The sequence below is a fragment of the Ambystoma mexicanum genome, chromosome 3p (genome assembly GCF_040938575.1).
Source record: "Ambystoma mexicanum isolate Mex_15411 chromosome 3p, UKY_AmexF1_1, whole genome shotgun sequence".
Lineage (NCBI taxonomy): Eukaryota > Metazoa > Chordata > Amphibia > Caudata > Ambystomatidae > Ambystoma > Ambystoma mexicanum.
The window spans coordinates 959,346,068-959,366,997 of NC_090925.1; the positions used below are offsets into that span (position 1 = coordinate 959,346,068).

Sequence of the window (20,930 nt, forward strand, 5' to 3'; positions counted from 1 at the left end):
TTAAAGTGGGTACGTCAACCGTTTATCCCACATGTCCTATTAAAATCTCAATTTTTAGTTTAGGCTATTGGGTGTCGCTTGCAACACCTATAAGCCGAAGCTATTGCATAGGAGTACAGATGGGGAGGAATGACATATGAGGAGGGTCACAGAGTCTCTAGGTGTTGTTTGTTTATGTGCCTGCCCATGGTTGTGCTAATCCCCATGGCCATAACCACCCGTTCCTGCCTCTTCCCTCCCAAAACACCTCTTCATGGGAACTCTTTGCGCATGCTTTAATTAAGACTTGCATTCAAAGTGCTTGCTTGTGTTGGCTCAAAGCAGCCTTCTGATAGTTAATGGCTTAATTGAAGGTATAAATATGCTACTGGTGTAATAAAAATATCTTACGGTCTGCCTTCAGCCACTGATTTAAAAGCACTCCAACGAAGTACTAATCACCAACAACCCAACCATTAACCTAACGGACCGATTCAATGAAGAAGAAGCCTCCGCTGATCTTCAACCAATCGGTTTGAATATTGAACTGCCAAGCTTTCAATCTTGCAGACTGTTTCAATGAAGATGCAGCCCTCGCTGATCCTCATCCTCAACCAATCAACGCCAATACAGATGCACCGCGACCAAACAGCTGCAAACCAAAACAAGGAACAATTAGTAAGCAAAACCACACCATTGCAATTTAATCAATGCAAGGTCAATGTCCAAACACGCCTGAGAAATATACGATCTCCTTTGGGACGGAGGGATCGACATCCTCTTTGTAACAGAAACATGGCTAGGCGACAACTACAAGATCACTCTCAATAACTGCCTACATGAAAACTTCAAATACGTCCAAGCAAACAGAAAAACCAGACGAGAGGGGGACTGGCGATCATCCACAAGGAACACGTGGCTATCAAATTGGAAGACTCACCAAACATCGATAAATGCAAATCCTTAATCATACGCCTATTAGTAAACCCCAAAACAAACCTGAAATTCATACTGATATACAGACCACAAACCTATGATGTGACCTTTGCAGATACATTCACGGAAGCAATAACCATCCTGGCCATCAAACACAATCACCTGATCTCATAGATTTCAACATCTGGTTCGAAGAAGAAACCACAACCACACAAAAAGCTCTAACCAGCCAACTAGCAGCAATGAATCTACAACAACTGGTCAAAGGAGCAACCCACTCAGCAGGGCATACACTTGACGCAATCTTCGCGAGCAAAGAACTCATTACCATGGCACCCCCAATTCAAATACTCTGGAGCGACCACCTTTTCATTCCCTTCATAATCAAAATGACCACTCTAGTAAATAGGCAACTAGACAAACCACCGACCACCATGAAAAGAAACTGGAGAACCATCAAAAACTCCAACCTAATTGAACTCCTGGACCAACACTGCACCCAACATTTATGGAAGAAGCAGACCTGGACAAAAAAGTAGCCCTGATCCACACCTGGATTGTAACAACTATCGACAACATAGCCAAAGAAAAACCTTTCACTCCTTCCCATAAAAGAGCAATAGCAAAATGGTTCACCCCACTACTCAGCTCTATGAAAAGAAAAAACCGAAGACTAGAACTAGATTGCAGATTAAAAAATGACATGGCGAATAAGCTGAAATTCCTGCAACATAACCATACATACAAAAAGGAAATACAAAAAGCAAAGAGGAAACACTATGACAACCGAATCTTCGAAGCACCAAACACCCAAAAAGAATTCTTCAAAATCATAAATGAAATAAAAAAACACCAGGCTGCAACAATACACCAATACCTCCAATGAAACTATGCAATAACCTAGCAGGCCACTTCAAAAACAAAATCATCAACATCCAATGAACCATACAAAGCAGACCACCACCTATCCTCAGGAGGAACACCCAAACAAACTACGAAGCTTTCCCGAAATATCAGTGGAGACTTTCATCAAACTGGTAAATCAAAGCAACAATTCAGGCTCTCCTGAGGACCCCTGTCCCCAGGACATATACAAATCAATTCTTAAACAAGGAACTCCCATGGAATACCACAGGAATGTCCTCAACCTTTCAATCACGTCAGCAAAAGTGCCACAAGCCTTCAAATCAGCATACATCAGGCCACTACTCAAAGACACAGCGGGAACCGTGGAGGACCTCTCCAACTACAGACCCATCTCTAACATCCCGTACACAGCCAAACTGCTCGAAACGTACATATACAAAATGACCCAATAATTCATAGAAGAGCACTGCCTACTAGACCAGGTACAAGTTGGTTTCAGAACAATGAGAGGAACGCAATCAGCACTCCTCTCAATATGAGACGACCTGAAAATAAACGCAGACTTAGATAACAGTACTGCCTTGATACTTCTAAACCTATCTGCAGTATTCGAGACAGTTAATCACTACATCCTCATAAAGAGATTAGAAGCACTCGGTATAACAGACACTGCCCCACTGTGGATCAAATCCTTCCTAACAAATAGAACGGAAACCATATGGATGAAACCTTTCAAATCCAACCCGAGAGACTCGACATGTGGAGTACCACAAGGATCATCCTTCTCCCCGATATTATTCAACATCTACCTATCTCTACTTATCAAAATCATCAAAAGTCACGGCCTCACCTCGTAGAACTACGCCGGTGACACACAAATAATCTTCAGAATACAAGACACTCCAGAAATAAACTCAACGCTAGAAAACTGCCTTCGTGATGTATTCAACTGGATGAACTCTAACTACCTCAAAATCAATCCAGGCAAAACAGAAATTATGATCATCACAATAAATGGAGGAGGAAACCACATCAACCCATGGCCAAGGGAACTCTGGACAACACCAGCACTTTCGCCGATTGTAAAAAACCTGGGGGTCCTGATGGACAATAATCTCACCCTAGAGCCACAAGTAAACACTCTACTCAAGAAATGCTTCTTTCTCATGCTAGCGGCAAAAAGGATCCTACCGTTCCTCTCCTTTGCCAACAAAACAACCACCATCATCGCTCTCGTCATGTCCAGAGTAGAGTACGCCAATAGCCTGTACTTGGGTATTGCTGAACAACTTATAAAAAAACTACAACGCATACAAAATGCGGTAGCCAGACTGCTTCTCAAACTGCCCCGAAGAGAATACATCACACCGGCGCTAAAAACACTACATTGGCTACCAATAAAACAACTAATAAAATTCAAAACAATGTGCATCGCGCACAAAGCAGTACACAAAAAAGGTGCTGAGTTCCTGAGAGACAAATTACACCTACATCAACCAACAAGAACGCTCAGATCAAGCAACGACATCCGCCTGGAACCAAAACCCTACAAAAAAAGAATTCAGAGGATCTTCATTCTCTCACCAAGCGCCAAAAACTTGGAACAACCTACCAAAGAACATACGCAATGCAAGAAACCACCTATTATTCAGGAAACTACTAACAACCTGGCTCTCATTTCATAACTAGAAGACCGCTGACAGGGCCGCACACACAACCAAAAGCAACGCTGAATGAAGAGACAGATCCCAACTCACACCAAGCAGCCGGCTGGGAAATAAATTCTAAGGAAGACACCCTACGAAACACTGAACAACTAACTGAGAGACAACAATGATAGGACACTAAAGACGAATACATAGCACACCAAGATGGAGGCACTAGGACGAATCATCAATAGCACCCTGACCCTAAACAACTCCAAAACTCTAACAGACCCTGTCATGATAGATAGCAAGGGAATAGGGTACGCCCATCCCTTAGCTCCGAATCCAGGGGGGGAGGAGTAGACATACCCAATCACATTATACAAAGTTCATTATGATACAGCTGGGAGCGAGCCGCGCCATAACACACAAACAACAACCAAACAATAGACTTTAAGGAAGACACTCAACGACATACCGAATGACCAACTGAGAGATCGCCATGATAGGAGGACACAAAGACTGAATACATAGGCTGACCAAGACGGAAGTGCTAGGATGACTCATCAATATCACCCTAGCCCTGAACCAGGAATAGGGAGCACCTAACCTCAGCTCCCACCAGAGGGAGAGAAATTAGACACACCCAATCAATATATACAATGCTCACTAGGATACAGCTAGAACCACGCCACACCATCACACACTGCATTCAGACGGTCATTCAGAAATAAGCAACAACCCCACCCACAGGGTGTGTTTAGTCTCGTACTCAAATTGCATTGTCATGGGTAGCCCTCTCTCCCACTATACAGTACTCTTGAATCTAGGTGTAGCCTACATCTCTGCTTAATACACGGGGAAACATGCCACATTATGAAGACTAGACCCACTGGTATAGGCCCTCAACTCTAGACCTGGACATAAATTTCCCCAACCGAGCAATCTCGCAGCCTACGGTACGTATAGCTCACACCACTAGCATGGACACAGGCAGCAGTCACGGCCAAGCATCTATGCATGATAGAATACGCCTATGGCCGGAAACCCACAGGCTAGTGCACACATAGCTATCCAGATTGAAACACCTGACATACTGTAACACCTCTAACACTAGCATGCGGCGACCACCACCCGAAAGGAATTTGGTATAGCTGACCTCACACAAACTCTCTCATCAATAGCAATCCATCTCGAACCCTCAACAGCACCCACCCTATGTCCGACCTCTCTTTGGCTGCTTAGTCGAGCATTGCCAGCCAATCAAGTCCTAGAATGGCATCATGCACACACGCATCTCCTAAACTAATCCCCCTAGAATTTTTCCAACCACATCGACTACGGTCACCAAAGGCGTTCAACCAAGGAAAAAGCGCATTGAGGTCACACAGGTGGGGAAAAAGAGCTATATAATTATTTTTTTTAAAAACCAAATACAAAACCATACAATTTAACCCACTAACCCAAAGTTCACATTTTCTGCATACTTAAATCACACTAAACCCCACACAACCACTTCTCGCACAGCAAACCACATGAACTTCATCACAGCGCAACAACCATCAACACATAAGTGACATCAACAGTACACGAGGACTTGCATCGATCCGATATTCACACCCAAGCTCAACTAATGGTTACAACTGGGCTGAAGCTGCCAACAGGTCACCACCTTCTCACTTTCCTACACCCTCTTCACCCCACTAACCCACACCCACCTCCTTGTTTGCAGATCCGCCTGAGAGCCTGGTGACCAATTACGTTGGTGACGGTTGCGTTGTATAAATACCTTTAACATAACTCTAAAAACCAGACAACCACTTCTCGCACAGCAAACCACACGAACTTCATCACAGTGCAACAACAAACAATCAACACATAAGTGACATCAACAGCACACGAGGACTTGCATCGATCCGATATTCACACCCAAGCTCAGCTAACGGTTACAACCGGGCTGAAGCTGCCAACAGGACACCACCTTCTCACTTTCCTACAACCTCTTCACCCCACTAACCCACACCTACCTCCTTGTTTGCAGATCCGCTTGAGCGCCTGGTGACCAATTACGTTGGTGATGGTTGCGCTGTATAAATACCTTTAACATATCATAACATGACATCTAAAAAACCTCCAGGTGAATACAATGCAGATACATAATACCATTTTAAAATCATCTCATAAGTGGTTAAAATGACAAATGAGAAGCTGTGGAAAATTGGTACAGTAAGTTGAATCAAATAGGCTGTTTTTAAAGTAATACTTTTCCATATTCCACCATCAACAATATTCTCAAACAATCCTAAATAATGTAAAACACCATGGGAACATTAACCAATAATCGATAACCTGCATGCTACACATATATTCATGGTGGCTTTGGGAAATAACTGCTTACATTTAAATAAAATGGGTTATTCCTATTTTAAAATGGGGAAAGAAATCTACATGAATACAGAGAAAGAGATTATATATTTGCCATTATAGAGGGGGTTCCTTTTTTCCAGGCACATTCCCATAAGAAAGTAATTGGGTATCATTACAGTTTCACGGGTACATTACAAATGCTGGTAAAATTGCCAGTAATTCCGGCACCAGCATTTGACCATACCCGGGATACACATGTTTGACGATGGGGGGCATGGATTGACCTCCGGGTCTGACTTTCCGGTAAATCATGCCCCCACCAGCAAAAGAATGCTGCAATTACCTCCATGGAGTTCTATGGGGCTACACAGAATGGGGATTTACTGGTATTTCCTCCACCTGTAATATCCCGGTAATATTGGGATATCAGGTTGCGGAAACAGTAGGGGCAGTTTTCCAGTATCCTGCTGAAATTACCAGAGGGATACCGGCAAACTTCTAATGAGCTCCGTTTACTTTTTTTCGATGGATCATCTAATTGCATACACAATCTAGTATACTAGTAACATGCCTTACACCTTCCTCAATCAGTAACGGCTTCAACTGCCGAAACCTAAAGTTTTTATATAGGGGGCAAAAGAGCTAAAAATGCAAAACAGTCTTGTTGATTGTTTTGCAGTAATGGCAGTACTTAGAGATATTATGACCCCATTTGGAGGAAAAATGCCTCGCATGCCACCTATCAAGATAAGCCTCAAAAGCATTGATTTTCTTCCTGCATAAATATTCTCTGGTCAAACTGCTAGTTGCCGCCGTGCGGCATGTCTCAATATAAACCCAGTCATCAAATGCCTTGATTAGAAGTGATTTCGATTGAGAGCCCGTAGACCTTGTTAGGTCTATGTACATAAAGGAGGACGCACAGCCGTGGCAGATTTGGAATACAACTTTCTTTATTCGCATACAACAGGAAACTGGCGCAACAGCGTCAAACCACTTCCCTCCCCCTTGCGTCACTCGGGCTTTGCCGGTAGCGTGGGCTGTCTTGTTACTTAAAGGGGCTGGTAACAGAGCCCATATTTTGTTAGTGAAACCAAAAATCTGGAATGCACAATCTGAGTAGCATGTATTTCCCATATTTTAGCCATGGTCATACAGCTGCACCTGGGTTTTCTAACAAATCTGAAAAAATCAACAAATAATCTTTCAAAGATTCACTTATCCAGATCTTCACCCAGTAAAGAAACAACTTTATTTTAATTTTATAGGCAATGCGCTACAGACCGACTTTGAGCATGGGCGATGCTGTTGGAGCACTATACGGTAACAACAGTAATCTTTTGGTGATTTTGTTCTCCGTGATTTGAATTTGATTCATAACGATGTAATACCAGACCTCTGCCCAATATATTTATAGCTGCCGAAACAACATGCATTGAATAAATTACGACGGCACTTGATATTAGCCCGTCAAATTTCCTTGAGAATGTTGCCATAGCTTCACCTCTGTGACCCAGCGTAGCATACCTCTTCTTAACTAAAGGTTTCCATGAAAGTGAAGCATCTAACATGATGCCCAAATAATCAAAGGAATCAACCATCTCAATATTTTTTCCCAACAGGTCAAAAGACACAATGATTGTATTTGGGCGGGTGGCAGACAAGAACCGTAGCCAGTATGTGTCCACATTGGCACTGTAGAGCACATGCTCATGCTTCTAGTGCCTAAATAGTATTTAAGAAGTCTTTCACAGCGGTAGATTCCAGTCCTACCCCCCTCCACACTCACCCAATTGCTGCTAGCCCAAAGAATTGAATAAGGCCTCTAACAACAACATATACCCATGATGCCCCATGCTGTTTGTGCTGAAAGAATAGCACATGAAATTATATCATGTGCCTTGTCACGATATATGCCAACCTCAACCCAGCCCTGCCTCATTAAGGAGGCAATCTCAATACATGTGCTAGAATGTCCACTTGCTCACACACTCTTATCTGCAGCGTAGTAGTAAAGCAATATTTTGCACATACATTATCAGCCTACTTTCTGCCCACAGCCATTTAAAACCATGTTTGCCCCAGCTCTGTCCTGTGACACTCTCTTTGGCCACGCTGAGGCCCTCACATGCACCTCTGACTATGCCAACCCCTCCTGCAACACACCCTGTCAATTACACTAATGCACACCAGCACACACGCTCATTCACTACCACATAAGCATTCACAAAGACACAGATGCATACAAAAACGTTTCATATACTAGCCTTTATACATGCATGGTCCCTTGGCTCCACTCTGATGCCCTGGCTCCAGCTTTGCATAAGTGCGCAAACACGGGCAGAAGGAAGTGAATGGAAACTCCACCCGGCCTCCCAAAAGAAAATTAAAGGGGCAAGTCAAGGAAGGGAGAAATGTCACCAAGCAGGCATGCAAAGAAAGTGAAAGAGGATGTTTAACTGAAGCACAAGGGATTTTAAAGGGGGGCCCACAATGAAATGATGGGGGTGCTACATTGTTACCCAAATGAACCAGCATAGCTCCACCTCTAGAGCATCCCTTAGCTAGCACTATTGTATAGGCCGGCAATGGGCGTGCAGCCAGGATAGCAACAGCAGGATACCCAGAGTCATCCTACCTCTTCAGTTTCCTCCAGTTAACTTTATCAATGAATCTCTAGAATACCCCGGGTTTAACTTCATCCATTCCGAAACAACCTCTCATATGCAGATTACAGAGTCTGGGAGGCCCTCATCAGGCCTAAACCAGATTGTACTCAGACAAAGTGTGCATGGTATGCTCTGCAAAGAGTCTGCATAGGAAGAGCAGCCTATTTGGCCATTCCGTGTGGCCACCAACACACAAATAAATACCACAAAACAAAAGGATTTAAAAAATGCAGTGGTAGCCCAATTGCTACCATATATGGACATTTGGGTATCCATGTGGTAAAAAGGCTATTCCACATTTTAGTGCATCTTCCAATTCCTCACCTTAGTCCCTTTTCCAGATACCTTTTCCTTGTCACAGTCCTGCTTCCTCATCCTAGTCCTTCTTCATAGTCCTTGTCCTCATCTTCACTCATGCTGTGCATCTTAGTCCCTCTTTTATTTCCACAAACAAGTGCATCTGCAGTCAATGCAGTCCTTCTCCCTTGGCCACGAACCTCTTCATCCTCCTAGTCCCTCATCATAGTTTTGTTTCATCTTTCTCATCCTAGACATCCTTTCTCTTCCTTCTTTCTTGTTTCTCTTCTGAGTCAGAGTCCTGCTTCCTGGTCCTGGACCCTCTTCCTTGTAAAGGACTCTTTTCCTCAACCTTGTCCTAATCTCTCATACGTTTGCTTTTCCTTGTCATAGATCCTCATCATAGCCCTTCTTCCTCTTCCTCTACCTCACCCTAGTCCCTCCTCCCTTTCCTAGTCCTTTTGCCTCATCCTAAATTCTCTTCCTCATACCCCTTCCTAGTTGTCTCCCTCTTCCTCTGCCTAGACCTTCTTCCTATTCTTCATTCTAGTCCCTCATTCATTCTCTCTTCCTCGTCCTATTCCCTCTTCATCTTCACACCCTAGACCCTTTTATTTTTCCTAGTCCATTTTACTCTTCCTTGAACCGTTTTCTCATCCTAGTCCCTCTTATTTTTCTAAATCCTAGTTTGTTTTACTCATCCTAGTCCCCATTCCTTGCACTCATCCTAGAACCTCTTCCTCATCCTAGGTCTTCTTTCCTTTACTCATCCTAGTACTGCTTACTCTGCCTTGATCTAGTCCATCTTCCTCTTCCTACTCCCACTTCTGTACCCTAGTTCCTTGCCCTTGTCCATGTTCATCAACATAGTCCCACTCCCTCATCATAGTCACTCTTCCATTTTGTCTTCCCTTTCTAGTCCATCACCGTAGTACCACTTCCTCTTTCTCATCCCTCATGCTAGGCACTCTTCTTCTTTCTCGTCCAAATTCCTATTAATTGGCCAAGTCCCTCCTTCATACTGCTATCTTCTTTCTTAGCCCTCATTTCTTGTCATTGTCCTGGTTCTAGTGTCACTTCCTCCTCCTCATGCTAGTCCTTCTTTGTTTTAATGTTCCAAGTCCTTATCCCCTTTTCCTGATACTAGTCCCTCTTCCTCATGCTGCTCTTCCTTATCTATTCTAATTCCTCGCACTTGCCTTCATCCCTCTTCCTCATCCTAATCTCTCTTTTTTAACTTTGTCTCCCTTAACTTTGATCATCATTCCTCTTCCCTCATAATTGTCCTAATCCCACTTCCTTATCCTAGTTCTTGTTCCTCGTCCTAGTTAATTATCTTCAACATAGTACCCCTTCTTATTTCCTCTTCCTTGTCCTAATCCCTCTTTCTCTTTATCATGCCCCTTAAATTGCAGAGTCTGTTTTCATCATCATCTTCCTTATCCTTGTCCTAGTCCCTTTTTCTCTGCATCATCCGTCTTTCTCTTCACCTTCATAGATCCTTATCCTGGTCTCTCTTACCCTTCATCATCCAAGTCCCTAGCCCCTCTATCTCACTCAACTCACTCTTCTTCAAACAAGCCCTTTATCCTTGCCCAAATCACTCGCCATAGTGCCCTTTCCACATCCTAGTCCCTCTTTCTCATCCAAGTTCGCCTCTCTCAACCTCAAACTGGTCTCTCTTCCATTTCCTTGTCCACGTGCCCCTTTAATGTCCTAGCCGCTCTTACTCATCCTCTGCCTCCTCCTAATCCCCTACCTCATTCTAGTCATTTACCCTCTTCCTTTTCATTACAGTAGTCCCTCTTCCTTGTCCTCTTGCATATCCCATTCCCTCTTTCCCACCCTAGCCCCTCTTCCTCTTACCCATTATAAACCCTCACTTGCTTCCACATTCTAGTCCAACATCCTAGTACCCTGTCCTCATTTTAATCTGTCTTCCTCTTCCTCGTCCTAGTCCCTCTTCCTTGTTCCTCTTCCGGAACTAAGACTTCATCCCTCTACCTAATCCTACACCCTCTTCCTTTTTCTTCTCATGGACACTCTTCCTCATCTTAGTCCACGGGTCTGAAACCTGCCGCTCTCCAGAGGTTTTGTACTACAACATCCATGGTACCTCATCATTAACTATGTTGGATAGGGATGATGGGATTTGTAGTCCAAAGCATCTAGAGCGACAAAGGTTACAGACCCCTGTCATAGTCCATCTTCCTCTTCCTTATTCTAGTTCCTCTTGCTCAGTCTAATCCCCAATATTTATCCATTGTTTTTCTCTTAGTCCAGCTTCTGTATCCTTTTCTGCATCCTAGTCACTCTTCCTATTCCATTTTACCCTTCCACACCTAGTCCCTCTTCCCCTTGCTCAGCATAGTCCAGTTTCCTCATGCTAATCTCTAATCCTAGTAATTTGTCCACATTATAGTCAGTCTTTCTTGTACTCATCCAAGACCCTTATAAAAATGAATCTTTCTATTCCTCTTCAAAATCCCTCTTTATCATGCTAGTCCTAATTCCTCATCTCTCCTCATAACCCTAGCCTCTTTATCACAACCCAGTCCTGCTTCCTCATCCTAGTATCTCATCCTTGGCCATCACATTATGCTCTGATCCTAGTCCCTCATTGTTGTCCTTCATCCTACTCTCTCATTTTAATTTCTGCACCAGTCTTCATCCTACTCAAAGCCATTCTTTCATTCATAACCGCTTTTACTCTCATGCACAGTACTGTTATCTCAGTCACTACTGTACTGAAAGACGGAGGGCGACCCTTCACTCTAAATTACAGTAAGGTTACATACATTCTTATACATACAAAAAATACATCAACAGAAATTTGTTTTAAGTGTAAAAAGACATTCAATTGATGACATAAACAAGGTTTAAAAAGAATTTCATAATATATCAGAAATTTAGGAACATGTCATCAGATATTGGAATCGATCTAGATAATGATAGTTACAATTCAAAAAGTCACATCTCCAACAATCTTTGGTACCGACCGGTTTCGACATGATGGAATTATTTCATCCACGTATCTCAGTCAGTCATTGTTCCTTTGGCCCTCCCTCTTTGGGATAGCATCCTCTCATATCCTATCCCTCTCACTAAGTCTGTAAGAAAAAAGTTCAAAAGGGACATCTAGGTCTCCAACCCAAGCCTTCCTATCGCTGATACCTACATCAGCGCTTCCTCCAGACAGACTCTCACGAACATCCTCTGTGTCGTTTCCTCGCCAGACCTATGGACCCCTCAGATGGTCTCTGTTCTCTCTCCTTTCGCCTCCTCTCTCATTAATGGTGGCACCTGCTGAGAGGTCCTCTTAACCTCCTTCCATTCCTGCAAAGCCTTCATCAATGTCTATTAAATGGTACAGTCATGATCCAGGGCTCTCAGCCCAATCTCCTCCTTCTAAATAGGCATCTCCCATGTTTTATCAACTTCCTCCCTTCTCCTGCTACTCCTTCTACCACCTCTCTTGCTCCTCTGCCACCTCCTTCCTCCTCTGCCGCCTCTCTGGCACCCCCCTTCTCCTTTTCTCTGGCACCTAAGCCACCTCTGTCTACTGCCTCCACCCACTCTCTGGCCTATCTGCTGCTCCCACTGGGTATACCTCACCCCTGTACCCCACCCCGGAAGTCTTTCAAATGTGACAACCTGCTCCACGTCGCCACTCTCAACTCTCACTCTGCTGTCAAACACTCGTCTGACATCTGCCACCTCCTCAAATACCTTGACTTGGATGTCCTCATTCTCAGTGAGACATGGTGCACAGTCAGCTCAGTCACGTGTTTTGACACTCGTCTCCCTGAGGGCTACAAGATCCTCTCCAAGCCCAGAACCAACCGGCCCAGAGGTGGAGTGGCCCTGATGTTTCGAGTTTGGGTCCCTGATTCTACCATTCCTACACATGCCTGGTCTGCAGGCTCTCTATCTCTCCTGGCCTCTCTTTGACTGTGGCCACCATCTACAGGCCACTTGGCCAGGTCACCCTCTTCCGCTCAGAATGGGCTGACCTCTCCTCTCCTCTCCTTGCCTCTACCTCGCAACTTCTCCTCCTGGGAGACCTCAACATCCACCTCGATGCTTCTAATCCTGCCTTTGGGCTCTTCCGCAACCTTTGCGAAACTCTCTCCCTTTGTAATTGTAATTGTAATTATAATTAGTTATTTATAATGTGCGTAATACCCAGAAGTGTCTAAGCGCAGACCCTGGGATCAAATCTGTGTTGCTCAGCGTCTTCTTGCTTACAAGACGAGCGTCTTGCCCCTGAGCTATTCTCTATCGTCTGCTCCGACACACTTTGATGGACACACCTTGGATCTTCTCAGCTCCTCAGACATCCCCCTCTCTAACCCTCTCGCCACTCCTCTCTCTTGGACTGACCACTTTCTGCTTTCCTCCCAACTGAAACGTCTTGTCCCCGAAGCAATACCTACTCCAGCACTGCCACCTTCCTTCTTGGTCATTCAGCCCATAAAGCGATTGTCAGTGGATCCCTTTGCTTCTACTTTCTCTGCTCCTGCTACTCAGGCGGCTGACTCACACTCTGGCACAGCCCTCGATAGCCTGCATCTTTCTATCTCCAACACTTTGGACATCCTTGCCCCTGTCATGAGAATCTGTCTGAAGCCTACCTCCAAGTGCAACTCTTGGTATGACTCTGACCTCACCACCCTGAAACCCAAATGCAGGGTGGCTGAGAGGATGTGGGGGGCTTTGGTACATGCTCTGACAAACTGCCTGCCGCCTCCAAAGGCAATCCAGACTCTCTGTCTTCGCCAAGAAGAGGATCCATATACAAGCCTGTGTCTCTACCTCTAACAACACGGCCAAACTCTTTAAAATCTGCAAAGAGCTGGCCAGTCCTACTGCAGTCTCCACCTCTCCTGTTCCCTCCCAGGGACTCTGTACAGCTCTGGCCTCTCAATTCACCACTAAAACTCGCTTTTCTCTTCCTCTCCCTCTACCTCTCACCGGCTCCCTTTGTCTGCCTCTCCTGTTCCTCTTCCTTTTTCCTCCTTCTCTATGATAACACCTGAAAATCTTTCTATACAAGTCCGATCTATGAAAGTGACATCCAAGCAGGTGCTCCCCTGCTCTTCCAGAACCATCAAGGACAACATTGCCACCCTCACTCCAGCCTTGGCTGATTTCTGAAATCACTGTTTCGCCACTGTATCTTTCCCCTCTCTCCTTAAGCACTCCCTTGTGCACCGCCTCCTAAAAAAAAGGCTTCTGCAGATCCTACTTGTCCAGCTATCACCCGATTTTCATCACTCCTTTCCTGGGCAAACTCCTGAAAAAGCTGCCCATGTCCCAGCTTACTCTTCACACTCTCTGTTGGTTGTCTCCATGATCATCAGTCTGGCTTCAGAGCAGCCAGAAACATGGAAACTTCTCTCCTGAACACCTGTGAAGATATGCTCTCTAATCTTGACTCCAGCTCTCTCTCTGTCCTCATCCTCTGTGACCTTTCCTCTGCTTTTGACATGGTCAATCGCAACACCCTGGTCAATCGTCTCCATGAGAACCTGGGCATTATTGTTCAGGCCCTGGCGTAGTTGACCTCCTTCAACCTGGACCGACCCTCCCAGGTCCAACTTCAGTCCTTTCTCTCCACCACCTCTTGCTCTGCATGGGGTGTTCCCCAGGGCTCTATCCTCTCACCCTGGCTCTTCAATGTCTATCTGCCCCCTTTGGCCCACATGATCTCCACCTGCTCTTCTAACTTTCATTGTAATGCGGATTACACTCAGCTCTCTTTCAGTCTTCTCTCACCTCCTCTCCTCCCTCACTCTTTCCTGACGGTCTATCCGCGATTCAGGTTTGGTGCAGCTCCAGAGATCTCTGCCCTGGTGCCAATAAAACGGAGATCCTTCTGATTGGGACCCCTGCTCCCGCTTTCCCTCTCTCACTCTGGCTGCCCTCCTTGGGCCCTGTACCCTTCCTGTGAGGCAAAAAACCTTGGTGTCATCTTCGACCCCATGCTCTCCTTCTCTCCTCACATCACAGACCTTGCCAAGAAGGCCCACTTCCAGCATCACCACCTCAGAGGTATTCTACCTTTTCTAGCTTTCACTCAGAAGCTCACAGTCTCCAGAGCTCTGGCTCTCTCCAGGCTGGCAACAGCCTCTTTCTCAATCTGCCTAGCTCTACTCTTCTCCCCCTGCAACTAATCCAGAACAGGACTGCAAGACTTATCGTTGGCCGCAAGCCCGGTGACCGTATCTCTCCAGCCTTTTAATCTCTGCACTGGCTCTCAGTGGTTGCACGGATCAGGTTCAAGACCCTCTCCATCGTCCACAAGGCTTTCTGGGGTTGGGGCCCGCACTACATCCAACTCTCTCTGGCAAAATATCTTGCTTCTAGCGCCCTTCGCTCAGCTACCTCCAACTCTCTGACAGTCAGACACTTCTCCAAGCAGAGAGTGGGGGGTAGATCTCTCTCCTCTGTAGGTGCCTCCCTTTGGAATGTCCTCCCTGCCCCTCTCAGACTTGAGCCGGACCATCTGAAGTTGCAGAAGTGGCTCAAGACTTTCCTTTTATCCTCTGCTTTCTCTCTCTCACTTCCTTGTTAACTTACCTGTCTGCTGTGCTGACTGGTTGCTTGGTACCCTCAGAGTCTCACTGGGTACCAGGCTGCTCCATGATCAGTCATCCTTGCACTGCCTCCTGGCCTACCGCGCACTTAGGGGCTGTAATTGTAACCCTACAGCTCCCCTGCCTCCTTGCACCTACCCAGAGCCACACTGCACTGGCTGCACTTACTGTCAGCCTGCTGCCATAATCGCACTTCCCCCTACCCTCTCCTTTGCACTTCCCCCTCTCCCTTCTCCCTGCACTTCTCTTGTCGCACTTGCACGATGTAAATGACACAAGGCCTAGTAACATTGTTTGTCTTGTTCTTCCTTTGTCTTTCCTCCCTTGTCTTGTGGCATGTACAAATACTTGTGTGCCGGCGAGTTATAAATGCCATATCATATCTTATTATCCAATTCTATATGTGCCTCTTTGCTTCTCTCTGTCACTCTTTCTCTCTCTTTCTCTCCCATTTCCTCCCTCTTACTAGGGAGTGTGGTGCTGGTCAGGGTGAAAATGGCACAATAAAAGTTGAAGTAAGAATGAAACACTGCATAGAGTTTTTGTAAGTGGGTGGGTGGGCTGGACGCTCAAAACACAAAACACAAAATGTGAGAATTTTGAAACCTTATGCTTTTTATTTAATTAGTGTGTTCATTGTTATACAACTTTTCACACATTACATAAAATCCGCAAACTGTACAATACACAATTTCAACAAATTTGACTATCCCACACACATATAGAGTTACAATCACCAGGCGTCAACAGTAAGCCCAATAATGGTAACACATTAAAACCTAAATAAAACAATCATCATTTATATAGCCGACATCAACATTTACACATTCAATAATTTATAAAATGTCATAAACACTTCTAAAATACACTGCATTCATATTTACAATTCAACCCACCTAAGGACACTACATCAATACATACTCTCCACTCAAAGTAAGAATATCAAGTAAAGTGCTTTATAAAGTGAAAGGTATAGACTTCATTTCACTTAAAAGCCTTTCAATTCTGTACCACAAATTGATTGAGTCAGAATCAACGAAGTATTAAAACCAGCCTTGCTCCATAGCAGAAAGCCTCTGTAGCTATGACATCCAATCTGAGAGTCTACTTCCCCAAGCGAGTAGCGTACTATGGTATGAGAGCTTGGCGAGAGGTTAAGACTTGTCTATTAGTTTCCATGTCAATTTTACTTTTACAAAAACGACACGCCCTCTTTTCTCTCGAAATCCCCTGCAATGCACCACAAACCATCAAAATAGGTAGTTCACTCATTCTATTCAGCAAAAAGGCTCTCCGATGTTTGGGTGACGGGAATGGTGAGAGGTGGGCAATCAGTCTGTCTACATGTCAGTCGTAGGGGCTTCTCAGCAAAGACTTTAGAAGTACATCACAGTAAGGCCCTGCTCCATCAAGCCTTTCAATGCGCATCACCTGACCTCACTGCCCCCAAGCTTTTCCAAGAACAGATTTACTACCATTTCCACTTGTATTTATGCCAAGACCATAGATCATTGGTCTCAATGTTTATATGAAGATGGTGGGCATTTTTGAATGGGGAATAAAAGCTTCATATTTATTTGAATATGTTCAAGCAAGTGTATAAGTCCAACTACCAAAACAAAAATTCACATATTCATAAATGAGTAATTGTAATAATAATACATTTTAACTTTAATATTCTTTCAGTTAATTCCATACTGCTAAATTCGTATCATGGCCATTCTTTGATGTAAATGTCGATGAAACAATCAATAGTGAAAATCATTAACTTTTTCCCCTCAATTCATACAAACAAGAAACATCTCAATCAATTAACATTGATCATTCTGTTCTTGCCACAATTAAAATTCATATTTGGTTGCCCTTCCCTATTAAAAAAAAATCAGTGTTGCTTTTAGTTGTATACATTTCTTACAAAAGTAAAGAAGCAACAGCTGGAAAGGTTCGCAAAGATAATAGGAAAATGCAACAAAAGATATGATATGATATGACATGATATGATATTTTATTTGTATTGTGCTCGTACACAAGTGTTTCAGAGCGCGACTAGGCAAGGGATGGGAACAGGAGAGAACACGGCACAACAGCGATCTTACTAGGCCCGGTGACATTGAGAACCCGCAAGTGCATGGGAAAGGGAAAAGGGGAAAAGTGCATCGAAGGGGGAGAGTGGAAAGTGTGGAGCAGAGGAGAGCAAATAATAAATAAAATTAAATAGAAAATGGAGGCAATAAACAGTGGAAGTCCATATAGAAGAGATATGGCACATAAGTAAATAAATAAATATATTGCTATGAGGAAAAAAGAGGGAATAGAAGGTAAACAAATTTGAAGATGATGCAGAATATCTATATCCAAAACATGATGTGGTGCATTAAATAAAATAAAAGCCAGCGTAGAAATTATTAGGGGTGCAGAAACACTTCAATCTCAATATTTTTCAGAAGCAGACCGCATCGCTCATGAACATCATGACCAAATGTGTATATTGTGTTCATCCTAATAATCATTTTGAATTGCATCTGCCAGAGAGCCAATCCCAGTTCCCACCCCTTTTGCGTATTCATTTATTTATTGATAAATTGCTGGCTGTAAACCAAAGGAAATCAACACATTCATATTTGCCTTGTGTTTTTATTGAAAATGGTCAGCCATCAAATATTGGGTATCTGACTTGTGAACTTGTTGGGTATGCTCTTGTATCCGAGCTTTACGTTACGATAGTGCTGACAATATAAATCAACTGACAGGGACTAATTATGATGTCAAGTACAAAGAGCTGTAAGAGTTTAAAACTGGGTTAATTGTCCACTTACTGTTTCCTTCATGTCCTCCTATACATGTCTTTAGCTGGTCTATGCCAATCGGAAAATGTTACAGGTTTTCTAGGTGTAAAAGCGTTTCAGGAGATTGCAGATCCGACTATGTTTCTTCTCGTCCTCATAATAACTACTTACTAAGATATCCCTTAATGAAGATCGATATTGAAAAGAAATCAATGGTGCATCTGACATAAGTTGATTCACCTCACATTCTGTCATTAACAAATGCTTTCTCATGACATTTTTGATCTGTGGGGCCTTATCATTTTATGTAGTGACTACACTAAATCCCAATGTAGGCTACTGATCTCTGTTTACCTTTTTATCTAATCAGTTAATCCTCTTTAATCTGACTCATACTTTTCTAGACCTTGGCCTACACAACACTTGGGGCAGCCTTTCTCCCTGAAGCATTTGAAAATCAAATCTTCATTTCTAAGGTAATCAATACCCTGGCTACAAGATTTGCGCTCTTGCATTGCATTACAAGAGGTGGGTTTTCCAAATAGCTGGTTCCATTTTGAAATGTTGGACTTTAATTCTCAAATCTAGGTAGTTTGCTGTCAAATGCAAAAAAAACAGATATTCTTGACTATGATCAGAAAACCCATTTTGCAATAGTGTTGTGTGGTCCCAAGTGAGGGATGGCCCTTACCAGTGTTGCACAACATGCTACGCAATAAGAAATAGACAGAGCCAAGTTGCCCTACACAACACATCTTTATTCTTCGTTCCTCCAACACGTACTGCCTTCCCCTTTTCTGCCCTGTGTCACTTCCCTCCCTGCCTCCTGCCCCACCCCATCTTGCTCCACGACCCTGGAACATACATGTCAACGTGACATCCCCCCCAAACTAAACAGTTACCCAACGGGGGTTCAACATGAACTTGTGATGATGCTGGTCAGCCCATCTCTTTAATGAGTTGTTTAGGCTTGTTCCTAGCCCTTTGAGATCTCGAGTTTGCTGACCCCATCGAGCCCCTGTCCTCGAGCACAAGCATGTCCTTGATGCCAGATGCGTCCAATTCTTCTTGATCTCCTTGGTTGTGCTCGTCCGATAGATATTCATCCATCACATCTCCTCTGTGACTTGTCCTTCCAGGGCTCGTTAGTGGGAATCTCTTGAAATGCAAGGAGTTCCATGTAGTGGGTCCATGGTCGCCCTGGGCCATTATCATTGAGCCCTGTTTCGCAGTAATGATCAACTCTTGAACATGGAGGTGTGTGTCTGTGGCTGCTTCACGATCACCATTTCTCCCACCTCCAGCTTAGAATCTTGTGCTTTTCTTCTCACGTCAGCGTACTCCTTCATTCTTTGCTTGGCAGCTCTGTCTTGGTCTCTCAGTTCTGCATCAATTGGTCGCTCCCCATCCCTGGGTCCGTGCTAGGGTAGCCTGGTATGCACGTCCCTCCAGAACATTACTGCAGCCAGGTTTGTTCCTGAGGAGCTATGTGGTGTGCTCCTATAATCCCTTAACAGTTGGTGAAGGGCCTATTCATAGGGTTGACCCACGAGTCGGGCCACCTGCAAGACTCGTTTCAGGTTTTCCATGAAATGTTCAATCATGCCATTTACCTGTGGCCAGAGTGGCATGATTTTCTGATGATTAAAACCCATATATTCACTGAACCGTGCGAAATCCTGGGCATTGTCTGTTTTCACCCTTCTGGGAATACAATATGCAGTGAAGTTGCGTTCCAACACTGGGATGATGTGATGGGCTGCTGTGGACGATACTAGCTATGCTTCCGGGTAGCGGGAGTATTCATCCATTACTGCTAGCATGTATTTCCCCCCAAAGAAGTCAGCGGCTACTGTGCCCCACACTCCTTCCAGTAGCTCGGACATTCTAAAATATTCGGGGTGTCTATTAGGTGTGATGAGAGAGCATGTCGGCACTCACTTAGAAATTCTTCCACCAGTGAGTCCAGTTGTGGGAACCACACCTTTTGTCGCAGCATGTGCTTCGTGGAGATGATGCCTCGGTGCCCTTCATGAACGAGTTCCACCACTTTCCTTTTGAGAGAGGCAGGGATTACCTTTGTGTGTCCCTTTAGCATCATGTAGTCCTCAGAGAATGCTAATTCCTCCCTCACCTGTATGAGTCTGTCCACCTCTCTCCTGACGTCGTCCGATTCGAGGCAACCCCTCTTATTTGCTCTCCTCTACTGCCATGACTTGAGTCCCTCACACACTATTTGACATGCTGTGTCCGCCTCCATCTCTTGGGCGAGGTGAGCCGGGTCGATGCCCTTGCATATCGCTTGCTGGATGACGTACCGGAGATAGCAGTCCGCTACCGACAGTTCAGGGGTACTTCCACTCCTAGGGTGACAGGACAAGAAATCGTCCGGGTCATCATCTTTACCAGGCCGGTGAACTATCTGAAATGAACAGTCTTGTAGTCTGAGTCCCCGCCTGGCTATCAGAGGTAGCATCTTGGCCTGGTGGTTGCCATAAAGTAACAGTAGAGCCTGGTGGTCTTTCACTACTTTGAAAGGCTTCCCATATAGAAAGAGAGTGAAGTGTTTGCACAGAATAGGACGAAATGCCTGTATAAAAATTACCGACCCCACCGAAAGTCCTAAAACACACACCACGAAAAGTTCTTACTACCAAAGGTTCAAACTTTTCGTGGTATGTGTTTAGGTGTTTTGGTGGGGTCGGTATGAAAATGTTTTTTTTATTAAAAGGCTGTGGGGGGCTGGCAGGTGTCCCCCGCAACCACTGCTCACTAAAGTGAGCA

General features: G+C 44.4%; 1 long non-coding RNA gene across 1 annotated transcript in view; it reads right to left on the reverse strand.

Annotated features, from left to right (window-relative positions):
- LOC138581152 (uncharacterized) overlaps nucleotides 1-20,930 on the reverse strand; it is a 358,284-nt gene that overhangs the window by 283,744 nt on the left and 53,610 nt on the right. The gene's annotated exons all lie outside the window — the stretch shown is intronic.